This window comes from Sinohyriopsis cumingii, chromosome 5 (genome assembly GCF_028554795.1).
Source record: "Sinohyriopsis cumingii isolate HCF-2022 chromosome 5, ASM2855479v2, whole genome shotgun sequence".
Lineage (NCBI taxonomy): Eukaryota > Metazoa > Mollusca > Bivalvia > Unionida > Unionidae > Sinohyriopsis > Sinohyriopsis cumingii.
In genome coordinates, this window is record NC_142965.1 from 26,921,880 (window position 1) to 26,939,917 (window position 18,038).

Consider the following 18,038-nt stretch of genomic DNA (forward strand, 5'->3'; position numbering starts at 1 on the left):
AATTTATCTGAACCATTGCCACCATGTTGGAGAGAAGGAAACGTAGAGTGGATGTTATACTTGTCCCCGTACAAAAATATCATTGTACGAGATCTACTGAACCTTCATCTGAGAGGGCTTTACTTGGGGATTACCCAAAGACAAACCTGGTATCCCAGGTCGAATGCTGCGTTGGATGAACTAGTTTGGAAGATACGTGAATTGCTGTGAGCGTTCCCTGGAGTCGCTTGCATCTTAGTGATGGATTTTAACCATATCATCGACCGAGAGATCCCGACAAACGAGGGCGGCATTGCTCGAACTTCAAAACGAGATCGTGAGTCGATGGAGGTGAGCTGAAATTGGAACGCTTTCCCGGATCGACCTTCAATATAACGATCACTTAAACCACAGCCAACCATAAATGCGTACAACAATCCAAACGTGCGTCAGCGCGGTGTCAATAAACAATAGCTAGGTCTAGTGAAACCGACCGTCTATCGAGAACGTCAAACCCACATGGCTATCAAACTTAATGTGGCCTTAATTATGCATTTCACACGGACACAACAGGAAAACCATCGATGCCTGACTCAGACTGAAGTCGATCTTTGTTGTTTGCAGTGACGATTTCAGCGCGATTGTCGATCATCTGATCATTTATTCAGCGCCAAATCGAGGATTATCAGCAGAGTGGATCGGCATGGATCTTCGCCAGAGTGAATTCGATTTCATTTCATATATCCAAACACCCCGATGCGTGGAGGTCCACGCGCACAACTTTCCAAAGACGTTTCAGCGACCAAAGTGCGCGTGAACGTAAAAACAAAGACGATCTCAGTTTAGTCTGAGCTGTGCTCCCGGTGTTACACCCAACAGAGGGGCATGTGGATCGAGTCTCCTACTACAGGACATATCTCCACAACATCAAAACAGGCAATATCTGGTTTTCCGCGTAAGATCCAAGATGTGCCTTAACTGGAAGCGCATAACGATCTGTCTATAAACGTCTTTAGGTTAAAAGATAAACTCAAGACGAGAAAATGCAACTTCTACCAGCTGATGATTTTCAAAATTGGCCAATCAATACATCATAAGTTTATTTTACCATCAATCACATTTCATCTGGATCAAAGATTTCAATCGTCTATGATCCTTGCAGTACACCAAACACGATAAGAACGAGTACTGTCAGGAAATACAAGCTGTTCAGATGCCCGATGAGGGAAAAATACTTCACAGTTTGAAACCAAAAAATACACACAGACGTTTAATAACGAGTTTGAATCGGAGGCTATACCGGAAAAAGTGGAGGGGCCTCATCCTGATTCTGATCGACCTTTCACGTAGGTTGATCAGCAAAACGTGCCGTCCGTGATCGGATACAATACCTGCATTGGTGCCTATTAACGTTTGTCCTCAGCGTATCGCCATCATTGCGGTTCAGACTGCATTGTGTGGTTTTTTTGGCGGAGTACCGTCTCATCATTAACATTTTTTTTAAAATCAAGCAATGACGCCAAAATAACAAGGGAAAGGCAGGTCGGCGAAAATTATTTCAAGCCGCATAATAAGAAAGTTAGAGACCACTGTTACATTCCTGGGTGTTATCGCCGTACAGCCCACGCCGAGTGCAACCTAGGTTTCAAGGATCCAGATTTCGTTCCAGTGATCGCATATCATCTGCTAGGGCACGATGGACACTTTATCTGAAAGTCGTGACCCATTCATGTGTCAAAGAACTGTTACCATCCGTCGCAACCAAAATCAAATGCATCCTAATACTTTTGAAAAGTATATATCGTTCTTGATTGGGCCCTTACGTTTCATTGACACTTTTCAGTCTATGTCATCGTCGCTTGACGAACTAGAAGAAACACTGTCCATATTTGTTCATATCAACAAGGCCAATCCGGAAAAAATGACCATTCTTAAACAAAAAGGAATTTATCCTTACGATGACATCGATGGCTGGTCACGATTTTAGGAAATTTCTTTTCTTCACAGAAACGCGTTTCATTCTAGCTTAAACTTATCCAACATCACCGACGTCGAATACTACCAAGCCCTCGCGGTGTCGAGCAGGTTTAATTGCCATACTCTTGGGGATTACCAAAACGTATATCTGAAAGCGGATGTGCTGCTGATTGTGTTTCAGTATTTCAGGGAAACCTGTCAGAAGCAGTACCGGCTGGATCCACTCTGGTACTTTCATCGCCCAGGTTGGCATGGGACGCTTTGATAATGAGGAGCCGGTTACAGCTCAAGTGTTTTTATTCACCAAACAAATGGTGCGAGGTGGGATCTCCATAATTAGCAAGAAACACACCCTTTCCGACGACAAATACCTATCCAGCTATGATTTGGCGATGCCACCCGTGTACATCATTTATCTGGACGCAAACAATCTCTAAGGACGGATGGGCCATTTCAGAGACTCTCCCCGTGGGCGGTTTTTCTCGGATCACCGCAGAAAAGCTCTGACGGATATATCGACAACATAGGTTATCTCGTCGAAGTTGACTTGATCTATCCTGAACACTTGCACGATCACAACGATAACAACGATTATCCTTTCTGCGCTGAACAGATACTGGTCGACAAAGAGGTGCTTTCTCCGGAAAAGCTGGCGCAGAAAAAAACGAGTTCGGTATGTTAAAAGCCAAGGTAAAAAAGGTTGTGCTGAATCTAATGAACAAGACCAAATATATCATACATCATTGACTGCTCGATAAGGCTCTGAAACACGGGCTGGTGCCAGGTAAAATTTATCGCGCGCTCAATTTTAATCAGGTCCTGTGGATGAAAAGTTACATTGACTTTAATACACAGCAGGGCACGATATCAACCACAGACTTCGAAAAGGATTTCTTCAAACTCGTGAGCGACAGAGTGTTTATAAAGTCCATTAAAACATTCGAAAACGAAAAAACATCGAAATCGTCAATTATTTACGCCCATGTGACAAACGTGTCTGCTCAGACGATTTCGTCCACATGAAAATATTTAAAGAAAACCTACTGGAAATCGAATACAGGAAAACCAATCCGAAACTCAACAACCTGTTCACGTTGGAGATGCAGTGCTAGATCTTTCCACAATTTTCGTGCTGGATTTACATTATTACATCAAGTCGAGAAACAGTGTTTGCGCTCATATGCTTATGACAGACACCGTTTATATCGTCGACGAAATTCAGACGGAGAATCTTCATCATGATATGTTTAACCACAAGGAACTTTTTTGATATTATTAATCACCCACGACATAGTCCATTTTATTAAACTGATAACAAATAAGCCCTAGGAACGTTCGAAGACGATTGCAACGGTACACCCATTGCAGAGTTTATCGCTCTGCGCCCAAAATGTACTGTATCAGACTGGATATCGGTGTTGTAAAGAAATAGGTTTAACCTATAATTTCCAAAACACTTATTTTTTCTGCATAAAGATCACCTTCAAGAAAAAGTGTTCCCCCATCTTCCTATGCTACTAAAATTTTCGTTTAGAGGCATCAAACAAAATGCTTTAAAGCCATGTCATTTTCAATGCATTCATAACTGAAATATATGAATAATACACCTAGTGAGAATCATTTACGGCATTATATTTGTTTTTGTTTCGCCTTATGAATTTGTAAATCAGAGTATATCATTAGAATCTGTCTAAACTGATTTGGTGATTACAATAGGTTTAGAGATGGCTTAAGTGAATATCACAATTATCCCTCCAAATGGGTCCAACCTTTCCTTACACCGCATTAGCAGATTCTTAATTTCCCGAGTTGCACAAGGATAATTAAGAGTTCAAAATGATTCTAGGTTGGGTGAAAATTTTATATCTAAGACATTAAACTCAGTATAAACAAATTTAAGTTTATATTCTAGACAGTGTTTCTTCTTGCTACCTGTTCAATTAACAAATCAAACCATCCTTGTTTTGATTTTTCATTATTTATACTACGGCCCTAATTCTTGGAATATTCATAAAAGAGATTTAAAGCAGATATCAGATAGTTCGCTGATTACATACATACATACATAGCAGCAAAGGAGGCGAACAGACCTTTTGCTGAAATGTAACTTTGAAAACTAAAAACCCCATACAAAAAAGATACAAAATAAGGTCACGGACGCTAAACCAAGGCATCTAACTTACCGAGAGTTTCTCTAATTGGGTTGCTTTATTTTTGTCGAAATTTGTATGTGTGTTTTGTTTACCCCCCGGACGTTTTATTGAGGTCACGTCTCCTCTGCTGCTGTTAATTTAACCAAATATTTTATCAAGGCCTATACGAGATCGTCATCTAGGATCGTGTATATTTATTGTTATAAATATGTGTGGGCTAGCTTGTGCTTTTGAAAAGAAGTTTCTGAATCTAATTATGTCCATATCTCCGCTGCACCAGGTCTGATGAATATTTCTCAGAGTATGTGTATCAACGCCGTTAAATACAACTAAAATATTATAGTTATCCCTAATCACTTTAGGAATTTGTGTATATCGCTGAGTGACATAAATTATATCTGTAGTTTTATGCCTGCCTCGAGAAAATATTCTAGTTGGATTTGATTGTTTATCCAGCAGAACACCATCGTATACAACTAAATTATTAATAACCCCGTCTAATTCCTCAACACTCGGCGCTTCATCAATATCGGTTATAAAGTTAATAATATCATCGCCATCTTCATTTAACAATTTTCATTAAAATCTTTAAGTACATCATAGCATCTCTGATAGTCAACTGATGGTACAACTAAATATGATTTATCCCAATTTAGCCATCTCGTTATCAAATTAAGCAGTAATTGCGTTTTACCAGACACAGATGGACCTATTATGATCATTCTGATAGAATTTGGTAATGCTGAAATATGTTTTACTGTCTCTTGCTTTCGTGTCGCTGAGAAATCAGTTACATCCGTAATATTATTGTATATGAATCTTTTTTATTTACGTTGTAGAGTTCTAACTCCAACAACTGATTTATGCACGGTTACAAAAAAAAAATAGAAAAATAGCATATGATGGAAGATGTGCAGTGTGTGCTAGGAAGAAATTGTCGTTTTTACCTAAAATTCAACATAAAGACGGTGGTGATATTGCTTCATTAATGTCAAAATTTTCAGGAACACCATGGGCTAGATACCCAGGAGAAAAACATCTTCCAGGATATAATTATTATGGTCATGGTAACCGATTTGATATTCGACTTGATAACCAAGATCAACCAAAACCTGCTGAATATCCTGTAAATGATATTGATAAAGCAAGTCACGCTCATGATATGCCTATAAAAGTAAAAGCAACAAGATAGACATGTTGCAGATGTGAAGTTGATTCATTCGTTAAATTCCATCAAAAATAAAAGTATCAGATAATCATTACCTAGTTGACTGGTAAGATCTGCGATGAAAGGTAAACTAGCATTAGAAGCCGGCAATTACTCAACTAATTATTAGAATGGAATCAATTTATTATAGTCCAAGGGGATACTGAAGAGGTAGAGCAGCAATTAGTAAACTTGCTGATGCAGCAGGTGTCGAACGTTCTGGCGCCGCAAATTGGTTAGCACGACAGGCAATATGACAAATTTTATCTACCACCTCCAAAACGAATTCAGCATGCACGTTTTGATGTCAGCACTCATAATGAAGTTCATCAAGCAGACAATTTGTTTTTACCACACGATACTATTAAAATTGGTAGACGTCAATTAACATACAAATACGCGTTGACTGTTGTTGATGTTGCAAGTAGATATAAAGTAGCAGAGCCACTATCATCTAAAACAGCTGCTGAAGTTGTATCTGCTTTTCACCGAATTTATCAACGAGGACCTTTAATTGTTGTTGAAGTGTATCACGAGCTATATTTCTACTTGCCACTCTCAAATCATTTGGTCTCCATAAATTCAAAAAGTTGCTCATAGGAGTTTCTGAAATTATATCACGCATTATTTCACACTGAACATTATTCGGTTGTAGTCTGATTAATTTCTTAAACTCTCTTAATTCTGGATCAAGTGTTCTTCATTTACTTCTTCGTAATAATCTACAAAATTCCTCAGCCATTTGTGTGAAGACAATCCAAAATAGGTGGTCGTTGACCATGATCACCGCACATTATTACAGCAATATCTTTTTGGTTTACCCAATCAAGAAATGTTTTTAATGTTTTTAAAGATACTGTACATATTTCATCCCAAACAATTATTCTTGGTATATACTTTTCACCCATTCGATTAGGAGTCCATTCTTCTCCTTTCCATTAAAAAAAAAAAAGCTGTGATAAGTGCACGATTTAGTATTTCTTTCTCTCATTTCTCTTGCGAGTCTGTTTGTAGGGGTTAAAACGATCATATCAAAATTCCGAAATAGTTCAATCACGCGAGCCGTTTTACCAGACCCCCTGGTCCATTAAGGTAAACTGTTTTATGTCTAGCTACGGGATCATACACTGACGATGCGGATGATAGCCTTAATGTATGATATTTTCTGCAATAAGTATCTGTGATTTCAACATCAGCGAATTCAGAATAATCGAGTATATTTTCTTGTTTTATTCTCCATTCACCCCATGATGCATAAGTGTCGATATTTAATTTTTCCAGTAATCTCTGGCAGCAAACTTAGAAACTCTGTTTAGCATCGATAATATATTTATTGGAACATAAGCCAACATTGAGGATCTTATGTGAGTAAATTGCGGTGACTCACCGTCCATATAACTCACAATTGTATCTAATTTAGTTCCATTTGGCAAGAAAGCTATTTCTCGACTTATGAACGTATTTTTCTTCGTTGTATCAGCAATTATAAATTCAAACTCAGCATCGTCTATTATCAGTCTTGTACAATGGCGTTTATGATCAAATGATCCTCCTTGGGTAAATTTACCGATTATTTTTCTGCCGAGATCTTTGGCAATTTTATTTTCATAATCGGTTGTATCTGGATTTTCATCATCAGAATATTTATTTTGCTCTGGTAACCACACCTCATTCTGCGGACGATATGACATAATTGCTTCACTTACTGTCAAAAATATCAGCATTTTTACGTCGAGCATATATCGTAATAATACTGTTGGTGCCCATATTTACTCTGAAAAATGTTTGCCAAACCAGACATAACAAATCATGTGGAGATAGTTAGCGAACTCGAACGATTGAACGCACGCGAATTCAGTCAGGTCAAAATCTGGCAATGGTCCGTTTATCGATACTCTGATCATTTCGTGTGTCGGATGACCGAATCTTTTTAAATATGCAGAATACTCTCCCATACCTAGAAAACTTCCAGGATAACATGCAACCATATCAACCGAAATACCATCTCTGTGATCGTATTTACTATTCCATAACCCACCATGTCCGTATTCGACACAACTCGATATTATATCATTAATAAAATCAAACCGAATTGGTTTCCACGAACGTTTCTCTCTAGCAAAATGGGCCCCGACTGACGGAACGGTAAAGCAACTACTGAGTAATTGATCAGTATCATCAATATATTTTAATACAAGATTTTTTATTTTCGTATGAAGAGAATATGTTCGATAGATAACGCCATTAGGCCGTACAAATTGATCAAATTTACTTTTTTTCTTCGATACAAATACTTCCATCTGGTCTAATAAATTCATTGTCGTTTTCAAATTTTGAAATAACCATACTGATACAGGATCGTTTTTACTTATTTCGTTAACAAAATCAAATATATCTCCTTGGTAAAGTTTAGCAGTTCCATTTCGTGGAAATATTGTTACTGCATTAATCCACGCATGCACATTATGATCAATAATTTCGATCGAAGCTCCTTTTGATTAATATGTTGATTCGTACAAATTGTCTCCGGTTATCATTTTTATTGATATTGGAAATTTTAGTTTTTTTCCTAGGTCACCGATATCTTTGATAGACGCTCCGGTGTCTTTATCTGTTTCTCCCATTCTTGTTTATTGTTTTACTTCTTTTATATGTCAGACTGTTTCCACAAGTCGAAACGGTAAAATGTTCTATTACTCGTTCGTCTACACAATTCAATCTTGAAAATTTCACCGGCCTTAGATTATCAACGCTGGATTTCTCATTTATCGGATAAATTCCATAAATAACCGCGGTTATAGGATACGCTCTTTCATAATACGGTTTGTCAATACCACTCAACATTCGTTATGAAGAACATGAACATATTTGTCACGGATAATCGAATTGTCCGTTTCTGCCAGTACAATACATTTTACGTTAAAAAGATATTTTCGATTATCGAGATAATTGATAATAGTTGCTGCTCATTTGTTGTTCATCGTAGCATCGACACCATCGGTGATTTTGAATGTTGACCATACATGTGATGTGCCATCTTTGCTAAATTCCTTCTTGGCGTTGTGAATTTTATTGATCTACCTTTTATTCTTCGGATCAACTAGAGTTTTTATCAGTAAGACAGGGGATATTCTGTCAAGATGAAATTTATCTTTAGAATGCTTGATCTTGGATAATCTCTCGAATTCGTTCATATTATAATTAAGACAAACATTTAAATTGGAATATTATATATATATATATATATATATATATATATATATATATATATATATATATATATATATATATATATATATATATATATATAATGATTCAAACAAAGGATAAAAGCATATCATAGGTTCCTTGACTCCTTGTAACAAAGCCTGCGGACATCATTTGCAAAGCGTTCGTAATGAAAGTCTAGGACCAAAGCCGTGTTTGAAATGCGGTGTCGGAGTTTGAGGAAAAACGTAGTTATATGTGCAATGTAAAAGATACAGAGAGCTGAAAAGATACTATGATAAAAAAAAAATAATGACAGTGACAAGGTTATAGAAAGCGTAGAAGATTATCTAATAAGATTATCAAGGTAATGATTTAGACACATAATCCATTAAAAAAATAATATTATATATAAATGAGTCAAAAAGACTTTGCTAACCTCTCAAGCCAAGACTTTGCTAAACACTTTATCATAACAAATTACGAAGCAAATACTGAGGGTGTAATCAGAAACTGTCGACTAAAAATACCAGTCGGGTATGTTAATAATCACGGTTATCTGATATTTGGTGCCAGGGAAAAGAAATTAAAAATATAACATTGTCATAAATTTATTTACGAGTGTTTCAACGGATTGATCGAAGACGGTCTTGTGATAGATCATATTGACTCAAATCCCCAAAATAACTCTTTTTCAAACTTACAATCTGTCACACAAAGCCAAAATTGTAAATCCAGTAATACTGGTAAATGTAAAACAGTTGGAAAATGGGCGCTTAAATCTACAAATACAGAGACTGGCGAAGAAATGATATTTCAATCAATGAACGCAACTGGCAAGTATTTTGGTATTTGCATGTCTTCGGTATATTTATAAATATAACCAAATCTGCTCTCTCTCAAAAATATAAACAAAAAATCATTTTCCATTTATTCTTAGAGATAACTGGCCAGCTAAGCTATCTCCGGTGGAGTAATTAAGTAGTTATCCCGCTTTTATTTACTAACTATTTATTTAATTTCTTATTTTGCCAGTAATGAATTAATTATGATACAACTGTCAATTTATAATTTCAAACTGCTTTATGTCGATGAAACACTAAAACAATCGTCGTGAGGTTTTGTAGATGGAAACGTATGGAAACTTGCTAATAACCCCTTAATGCCTACTACTCCAAAGGGAGATAACTTTCCTCTCCTTCACAGAGTAATTTAGCGATTACCTACCTTTCTTAAGATCAGTGACATGAAGGATGGGAGTTAATTTTTAATTAATATCAGTGAAATAACATAATTGTATGCTAGTTCAAACTAGTAAACGGATATTTATGGTTTGTAGCTGATCGGGAAAGAAAGAACACACGGTTACATGTACAGTACAACAGGTCTGTTATGCAGAAAAATATATTTTTCAAATCTAACTTTGTCAAGGCAGATATATATATATATATATATATATATATATATATATATATATATATATATATATATATGCAGCTATTTTATACAGCGAGTTTCTAAACAGAAGTAAATCCACGTTGTAATTCTCAGTCCTTTTCCATAGGTTACTTTATAATAATTTCTGAAAGTATATTTACAAAATCGGAACGTGGCGTAAAGCTAAAGGATAGAGTTCTGATATTCGAGGTCTGGCGATAGAATCCCATAACTGACAACTGTCGAAGGTTGCGCATATTTCGCGATTTGTATCAATAAAATCAGGGGCCCAGCCTCCGCCTCGAAAACTCAACAGAAAAAAACACCTCATCATCATATCACCACCTGGTGGGTGATCCTTGTGCACTCTCCCCAGGGTTGATAATAGGGGATGTGTGTAGATTGCATATATCTAAAAAGCTTAATAGACAAATCTCAATTTGACTATTTTCACTAATCAAACATCAGTTTGACTATTCTCATTAGACAAACCTCACGTTGGCTGTTCTTACTAGCCAAATCTAACGTTGGTTATTCCCACTAGAAAAAATATCAATTTGACAAACTAGAAAAACTTTAATTTCGCTATTCTCACCAGACAAATATCAATTTGGTTATTCTGACTAAACAAATATCAATTTGCCACACTAGAAAAATATTAATTTCGCTATTCTCACCGGACAAATATCAATTTGGTTATTCTCACCAGACAAATATCAATTTGATTATTCTCACCAGACAAATATCAATTTGGTTATTCTCACCAGACAAATATCAATTTGGCAAACTAGAAAAAATATTAATTTCGCTATTATCACCACAAAATCGTCACTTTTGACGTCTTTAGAATCAAGTATATAATAATAATAATAATAATAATAATAATAATAATAATAATAATAATAATAATGAGGACTTTGTATAGTGTCTAATCTTTACAACATTAGACAACACTTCTAAAATAACAAACATATGTAATGATATGATTACAAACACAAACACCATGAAATTAGAAAACATAGAAGGAAACATGCTGAGAATATTCAAGGTAGGAAACATTATAAGGTCTTTAAGTTTGTTCTTGCAGTCGAAATAAGTGACTTTTGAGAGAACTCTTGAATGGGATCACTGTATATTTGTGTTAAAGTTCAGTGTCAATTCATTCCACGTTGCTGGGCCCTGGTATGGAAATGAACGCTGTATATGTGACTTTGTTTTCATAGTGGGAATAATGAGTATACGATTGTCAGAAGAGGAGCGTAAGTACCTTTCTTGTGTGTACACATAGGTGAGGTCGGATAGCACAGAGAACAAATTTTGTGTTTGATTCTGGCTGAATGGATAGACAGTGTAGGGTACAGAGCAGCGGGGAGGTGTGCTCTGATCGTGGTACTCTAAGTATGCTCCGAGCAGCTGTGTTTTGAACTTTTTGAAGTTTCTAGAATAGATATTGAGATGAACCAGACATAAATGAGTTACAATAGACCAGTCTTGAAAGTACTAATGAACACACAAGTGTTTTAGTGGCATCATCTGAAAGATATTTGCGAACTGAGCTGATGCGTCTCAGCTCAAGATATGCAGCTTTGCATACGTTCATGACCTGTTGATACAATGTGAAAGTACTGTCCAGAGTAACGTCTAGGTTTCGTATTCATTGTTTGAATTTAATGTTGGCGTTGCTGATATTTATTGTTTGAGGTAAAGGATGTGAATGAGAAAGTTTTTTTGTTGTAATCAGAATGGCCTCAGTTTTATCATCATTCATCTGCAGCTTGTTACATGTCATCCATGATTTCACATCAGAAATGCACTCCTATACACCTTGGATGGTAGCATAAACTTCAGTTGGGTGGCTAGATTTGTATATTTGGGTGTCATCAGCGTACAATTGGTGAGATACTGGATAATGATCTATGACACATGTGAGCGGCTGAGTGTATAGAATAAAGAGAACAGGTCCAAGTAAAGACCCCTGTGGAACACCACAACATAGATGAACTGGGCTGGAGTGAATTCAATTTGCAGACACAATTTGTGTCCTGTTGACAAAATAGGACTTGAACCACAGTAAGGCTGTATCATGAATGCCAAATACATGTTGGAGACGGTGAAGTAATATATCATGGTCCATTATGTCAAATGCTGCAGACATATCAAGGAGGGTGAGGACTCTGATCTTTCGGCTATCCAAAGCCGAGAGAATGACTTTAACTACTTTTAGAAAAGTAGTTTCAGTACTGTGGCAAGGGCGATATGCAAATTGTACATTGCTAAAAAGACTGTTTGAATTTTTTACTTAATTGACGTAAGAAAAAATATTCTAAGCATAAATTTATATGTCAAATCTTAACGATTTTACAATAATAAAAAAAAAATTCAAATTTCTTTTTAGCAATGTACAATTAATTTTACAATTAATCCAAAAAATTCAAATAGTCTTTTTAGCAATGTATAATTCTGCAACAAAAAATGTGAAAAAGACGGCATAAAGATTCAACTTGGTCCTGAAAAGATCATTTCTGATTTTGAGTCATTGCAAAATCGTAAATTTCAAGGTGGATATACACTATCATATCTACGTTGTAAATATACTTATACACAGTGCTGTAAATATATACGTATAGACAAGGCAGTAAATATGCTTATATGTGTATGTGTGCCGTCCTCAAAAACAAAAACTATATGTTGTGTCGTCCTCAAAAACGGTCAATATGACCTAATATTTTTTATTTTAAATATATATTTTATAAAATAAATAAAAAAATGAATTTTGAAAATATTAATGCTATTATTTCTGCGATAAATTATTTATAAAAGGAGGGCACAAAGATTCAACTTGGTCCTGATAAGATCATTTCTGATTTTGAATCATTACAAAATCGTAAATTTCAAGGTTGATATACACTATCATCTCAATATCAACTGATAAAAATATATATGAAATTATGTTACAATCTTTATCAACAGTGATAGATACAGAAGTAAAGTTATTCGTCCCTCTTTCTATCGCAATTGAACAAATTATATCAAAATTATCTGACAAATGCGAGAAGAAAAAAAAGATCATAAACACACGCGTGAGAAAACTGAAAAAATTATATCATATATTGAACGCGAAACACTCTCGTCTACGAAAATGAAAGCGACTGTGGTAACAGCGTCACTAGTGAGATTGATTAGCAAAATTCAGTAAAAAATTATATTATGTTGTATATTTGTTTTAATTTTTTAATATGCCGAATTATTCAGAATTAGAGAATATCTTTCTTTAAATTGATCGAGTTTAATTCAGGAATGTGCATAATTCATAATCTGATCTCTATCGCACGTGATCATAGAAATATGTTCTCGCCGGAGCTTATCTAATTGTTCCTGCGTCAATAAAAAGTCTTCGTTACTGTATTCATCAATAACTATTTGAACACTAAGTTGTTCTTTGTTTACTGGAGACTGTGTCATTATTGTTTCCATGGCATTTTCAAGTACCTGCCTGTCGTGTATGAAAACCCTCACATGTTATACATTATGTAATATACCTATTGATTAATTGTAAAATCGTTAAGATTTGACATACAAATTTATGCTTAGAATTTCTTTTTTAAATCATATAAGTGTCCGCTCTGACAACGTAGATAAACTGGATTGATTGGTTCTTGTACAATCAAGTATCGAGGAGGTACTTGCGGGGTAAATGTATAAAGAATATATCCTTGTTAAGTCTGATATAATTTTTCAATGTCTATTTGAAAGATGCCATCAATTACGTCACATACAAGACTGACTACAATCGTTGATGTTAAATTAACGATTCCTGGTGAAATATGACGACCTTCACCGTACGGATTATTATTGCGTTTGAAAAGAGATGCTGGTGGAGTTATTTTTTTTCCATGACTCGAGAATTTTAGGAAAGTTTCCTTTGATAAGATCGTTAAGTGATATTTTTAGTGCGTCAGTTTCAAATCCTGGTATTACAAATGTTGGTAATTCAGCTTCAGTTAATCTATTATGATCGAGAAATATTTCTTTATAGGTTTCTTTTATACCAGTTTCTAATATTTCAATTATTATATTTATTTTAGTTATATACTCAATAATTTTCTGATTAATAGTCAAGGTCTGATATAAACTCATTTAAATGCTGTATCGTTTCAATAATCTTCGTTTTTAAGATTGTCATTAGGATACTCGAGAATATAATCTTTAAATGAATTTACTAATAATGTATATGCAGTTTTATATTCATTTCTAGTATTACCGGTTAATGAATTGAATGTTTCTTCATTAACATCATTAATAACTTTAACTGGAATCGCAATTGGAAAGTTAACACTAAATTCTAGATTATTTGAGCTTACTGATATCATTACTGTTTTTGCTTGAGTCGTATTTGTTACAATTTGTTGTAGTAGCTCGCTTTGTGATGTCATTATTATTTAAATCCTGATTTTCTAAATCTACCGCCGTCATTGCTTTATTGTAGATTTTGATCATCTCCGAGAACTCAAAATCTGATATTTTTCATCTTAAAATGTTTAAGTTGTGTCTTGGTTAATGATAATTTGTTTGGACCACCATTAGAAATTTGATCATTTTTAGTGATATTTTTGTTCCACATTTACTCGCGAGTTTTGATTGTAATTTTTTCACTTGACCGGAAGTCAGAATGACAATAACGGGACTTTACGACATTTGTAAAATGTGATGAGCAATTTAATTACATTTTTTCTATTGGAGCGTCAATAACTCGCATTCTTCCACCAGCACCTTCAAGTAACATTGCTTTATCTGAAAGAATAACTGCAATTGTTCTGTAAGCACCATGAACAACTGGTGGACCAGCTACAGCACAGGAGGTTGTGTTACTTGAGCTCGAAAGTGAATATCAACGACAGATTGTCTGGATAAATCAAGATGCTCATGTGAAAAGTAATAAATCGGATACAGCGTCGTAGAATCTAATTGGGGTATTTGTAGACCATTATCTATATTTTGATCACGTCCCATGAATGTCATCAAAGGATGATATACACGCGCTACATGATTTTGATCAAAATTTAACAATATATCCTCAGCTGGTTCTTGATGCCCGTTTATCCGTAAAGAAACTTAATTAATTCCAAGTTTGTCAAATATCAGATGAATACGTGTATGTGAATTTATTCGCGCAAAATCTGGAAAAGCAAAAAGTATATGTCGTGGTGCGGAAACACCCTGCTGTGATACTATGTGCCATGTAAATAAACCATTTACACTTGTTTGAACACTGTCTGTGATCGCTGTCAACCATGATAGTAATAATTTACCACCTGAATCCATGTAAGAAATTAATTTGTGTTCTTCGGCAATCGTTGGAGTTATCAATGGCATCCACAACGAAAGTTTTGTCAGTATTACTTTACCAGCATCACCAGCAGGTCGCCAGATTGCATCATCATCAGTAGCCTTTCTTACAAGTGCAACTGTATGTCTAGCTCCAAAGATAACTTTTCTAATATTTCTGCAAAATCCAAAGATGTTGGATAATGGAATCGCGCATGAAAATCCTATACGATCACCTTTCAACATTGATCGCTGCCACCACGAACCACCGGCCACACATGAGCGTCGGAGCCGTCAGCAGCGTTTCTTGGTCGTTTTATTTTAAACTGTGTGTTATCAGGAAAGTCAGTTCCGTCTTTGCAGAACATCATTGTCGGGCCAGCTGATCTTGTATAATCATCTGAATATCTTGCTGGAACTATTATCGTCGTGGCAATGTCGACGTCCTTCTGCATTGATTCAATATTTATTTCGTCAATCATGTGCGTAGCGCTGTCAAACAACTCCATGATATCGTTGTTGACAAAACCAGCTCTAACATCAGCTGCATATTCAGTATCATCTGTTTTTATAATTGCACCTTCTATTTCAATAATTGCTTCAGCAGGTAACAAATATATGATGGTATCCTGAACTTGTAATTCGATCCTTCCACGCTGATTTGGTTGTCTTGTATTGCATGAATAGTATTGATAATCACGTATCAATTCATCTTTGAGAACTGGTGCGTCTATATCGAACGCTGGATCAGACAAACGTTTGAACATTTTATTATAATTGTTATCGTCTAACACGAAGACCACTTCCTGCTATTAAATTTGCGGTTATATTTCTTTCTGCTTCACCAGCCAACTCTGGTTTTCTGCTTGATTTATTATTTTACTGACATTTACAGGCATAACTTCAGTGCTAGGTAATTTTACTTGCTGTGGTTTTCTTCGTATCAATTGAGCTAGTTTATCCTTGACTGTCGAGAACAATTTAACGGCAAGATTACCAACTGTATTATTACCTTTATCACGAATAACCTCAATAGCCTTCATCCCTAAGTGTCTTACAATTGGTATTGCTTTTGAAGCCATCCTTCTGAAAAACCTACAACAGTATCACCAAGTTCATCTCCGTAAATCGCTTCGTAAGATGGCAATCGTGAGTTTACTACCCTGAGCATTACAGGTCCACGTTGAGCGATGTGTATGATCATTGTTTTAATTACATACTGATTAATTAGTTGTTTAGTCGCTGTTATAATCATCAGCAATTTCATCTATGAGAGAACGATAAATGTTGCGATCAATAATACCGCCAGTAAATAATCTCGACAAATATCAGATATTTCATTAATTATTTCCGGCAAATTTTTTCCAATCAGAACTTCTAATCTATCTATGTCGGTAAGAACACTGTCAGGACAGATTCCTTGAGTAGAAAAATCACTTCCAGTAGCGCCTCGGCTATATAAGTCACGAAATTCTTCTTCTTCTTGTGTCTGGTTTAATTCTACATCACGTTTAAAATCACGAAAATGCTGGTCATCATCTTTTGCAGGTCTGTTACTATATATGAAATATACATCTTTAATCCAATCATCATCATTATTCCAATGAAGAAGATATTCAGTTTTTACATATTTTTCTAGTTGACGACTTCCACGTGCAGCAATATCTATTACCTTTTCACGTGGCAAATTTGTGATGAGGGTAATACCTTTAGACGTAAATTTATTCCTAACATTAGTTAGTTCTGGTAGTTGTTGCTGAGGAGGTTGTAGATTTTGTTTTTGTGACCGAGTAATTCGTGAAGGTTGTGGTTGTTTTTGTTGTCGTTCTATTTGTTGCTACGGTGGAGGAAGTTGATAGGAAGGTTCTTGCTGGGGAGATTGTGGAATTGTTTTTTTGTTGAAGTTGATCCCAAACTCTATTTACTTCTTTAATATATTCGTCATACGTTTTATCATTCTTTCTGATACTGGGTTTGTCATAATACAAACGATATATCCATTTAAAATAACTAACCTTATTTATGTCAACATGCTTTTTTTAAAATTTCAGACCTTCGAAAATAACTATCAAGTGCAACACGTGGAAATCTATCTCTTCAACTTCTTTAAGTTCTTTAATAACACCTTTTCTGACTTTTTAGTTAATTCAACAGTTTCTTTTTTTATTTTAGGTTTAGGTGCAAGATCTTTTTTTGACTTCACTAATACCTTCAAATATTTCTTCACCTACAGGTTACGGCTGAGCAGCCGCTATATCAATTGGAAGAGTTTTCAAACGTTCTGTTGTTTTCCTAGTATATTTAGCAGTCTGTCTTAACATTGAACGAAGACCTTCAGTTGCTTCTACAACTCTTTCAGTAACTTTTGTATTTGGTTTAAATAATTTTTCTGTACCTTCTGCATATTCCACCTGAGATTCTTGACGTTCCTGAAGTTTCTGTTTAAGAGAATCACGAACAGGTAAAAACTTTTTGATTGCTTCTAATCTTTCTCTGGCTAATCTAGCAGTATAAGATTCAGCACCAGGTGCCGTTATTGATATATAAGTAATGATCTAATTATAGCAGCAGAGGAGGCGCGACCTCAATGAGATGTCCGGTGGGTAAACAAAACACACATACAAATTTCGACAAAAATAAAGTAACCCAATTAGAGAAACTCTCGGTATGTTAACGGCCTTTGTTTAACGTCAGTGACCTTATTTTATTCATTTTTTCGTATGAGGTTTTAAGTTTTCAAAGTTACATTTCAG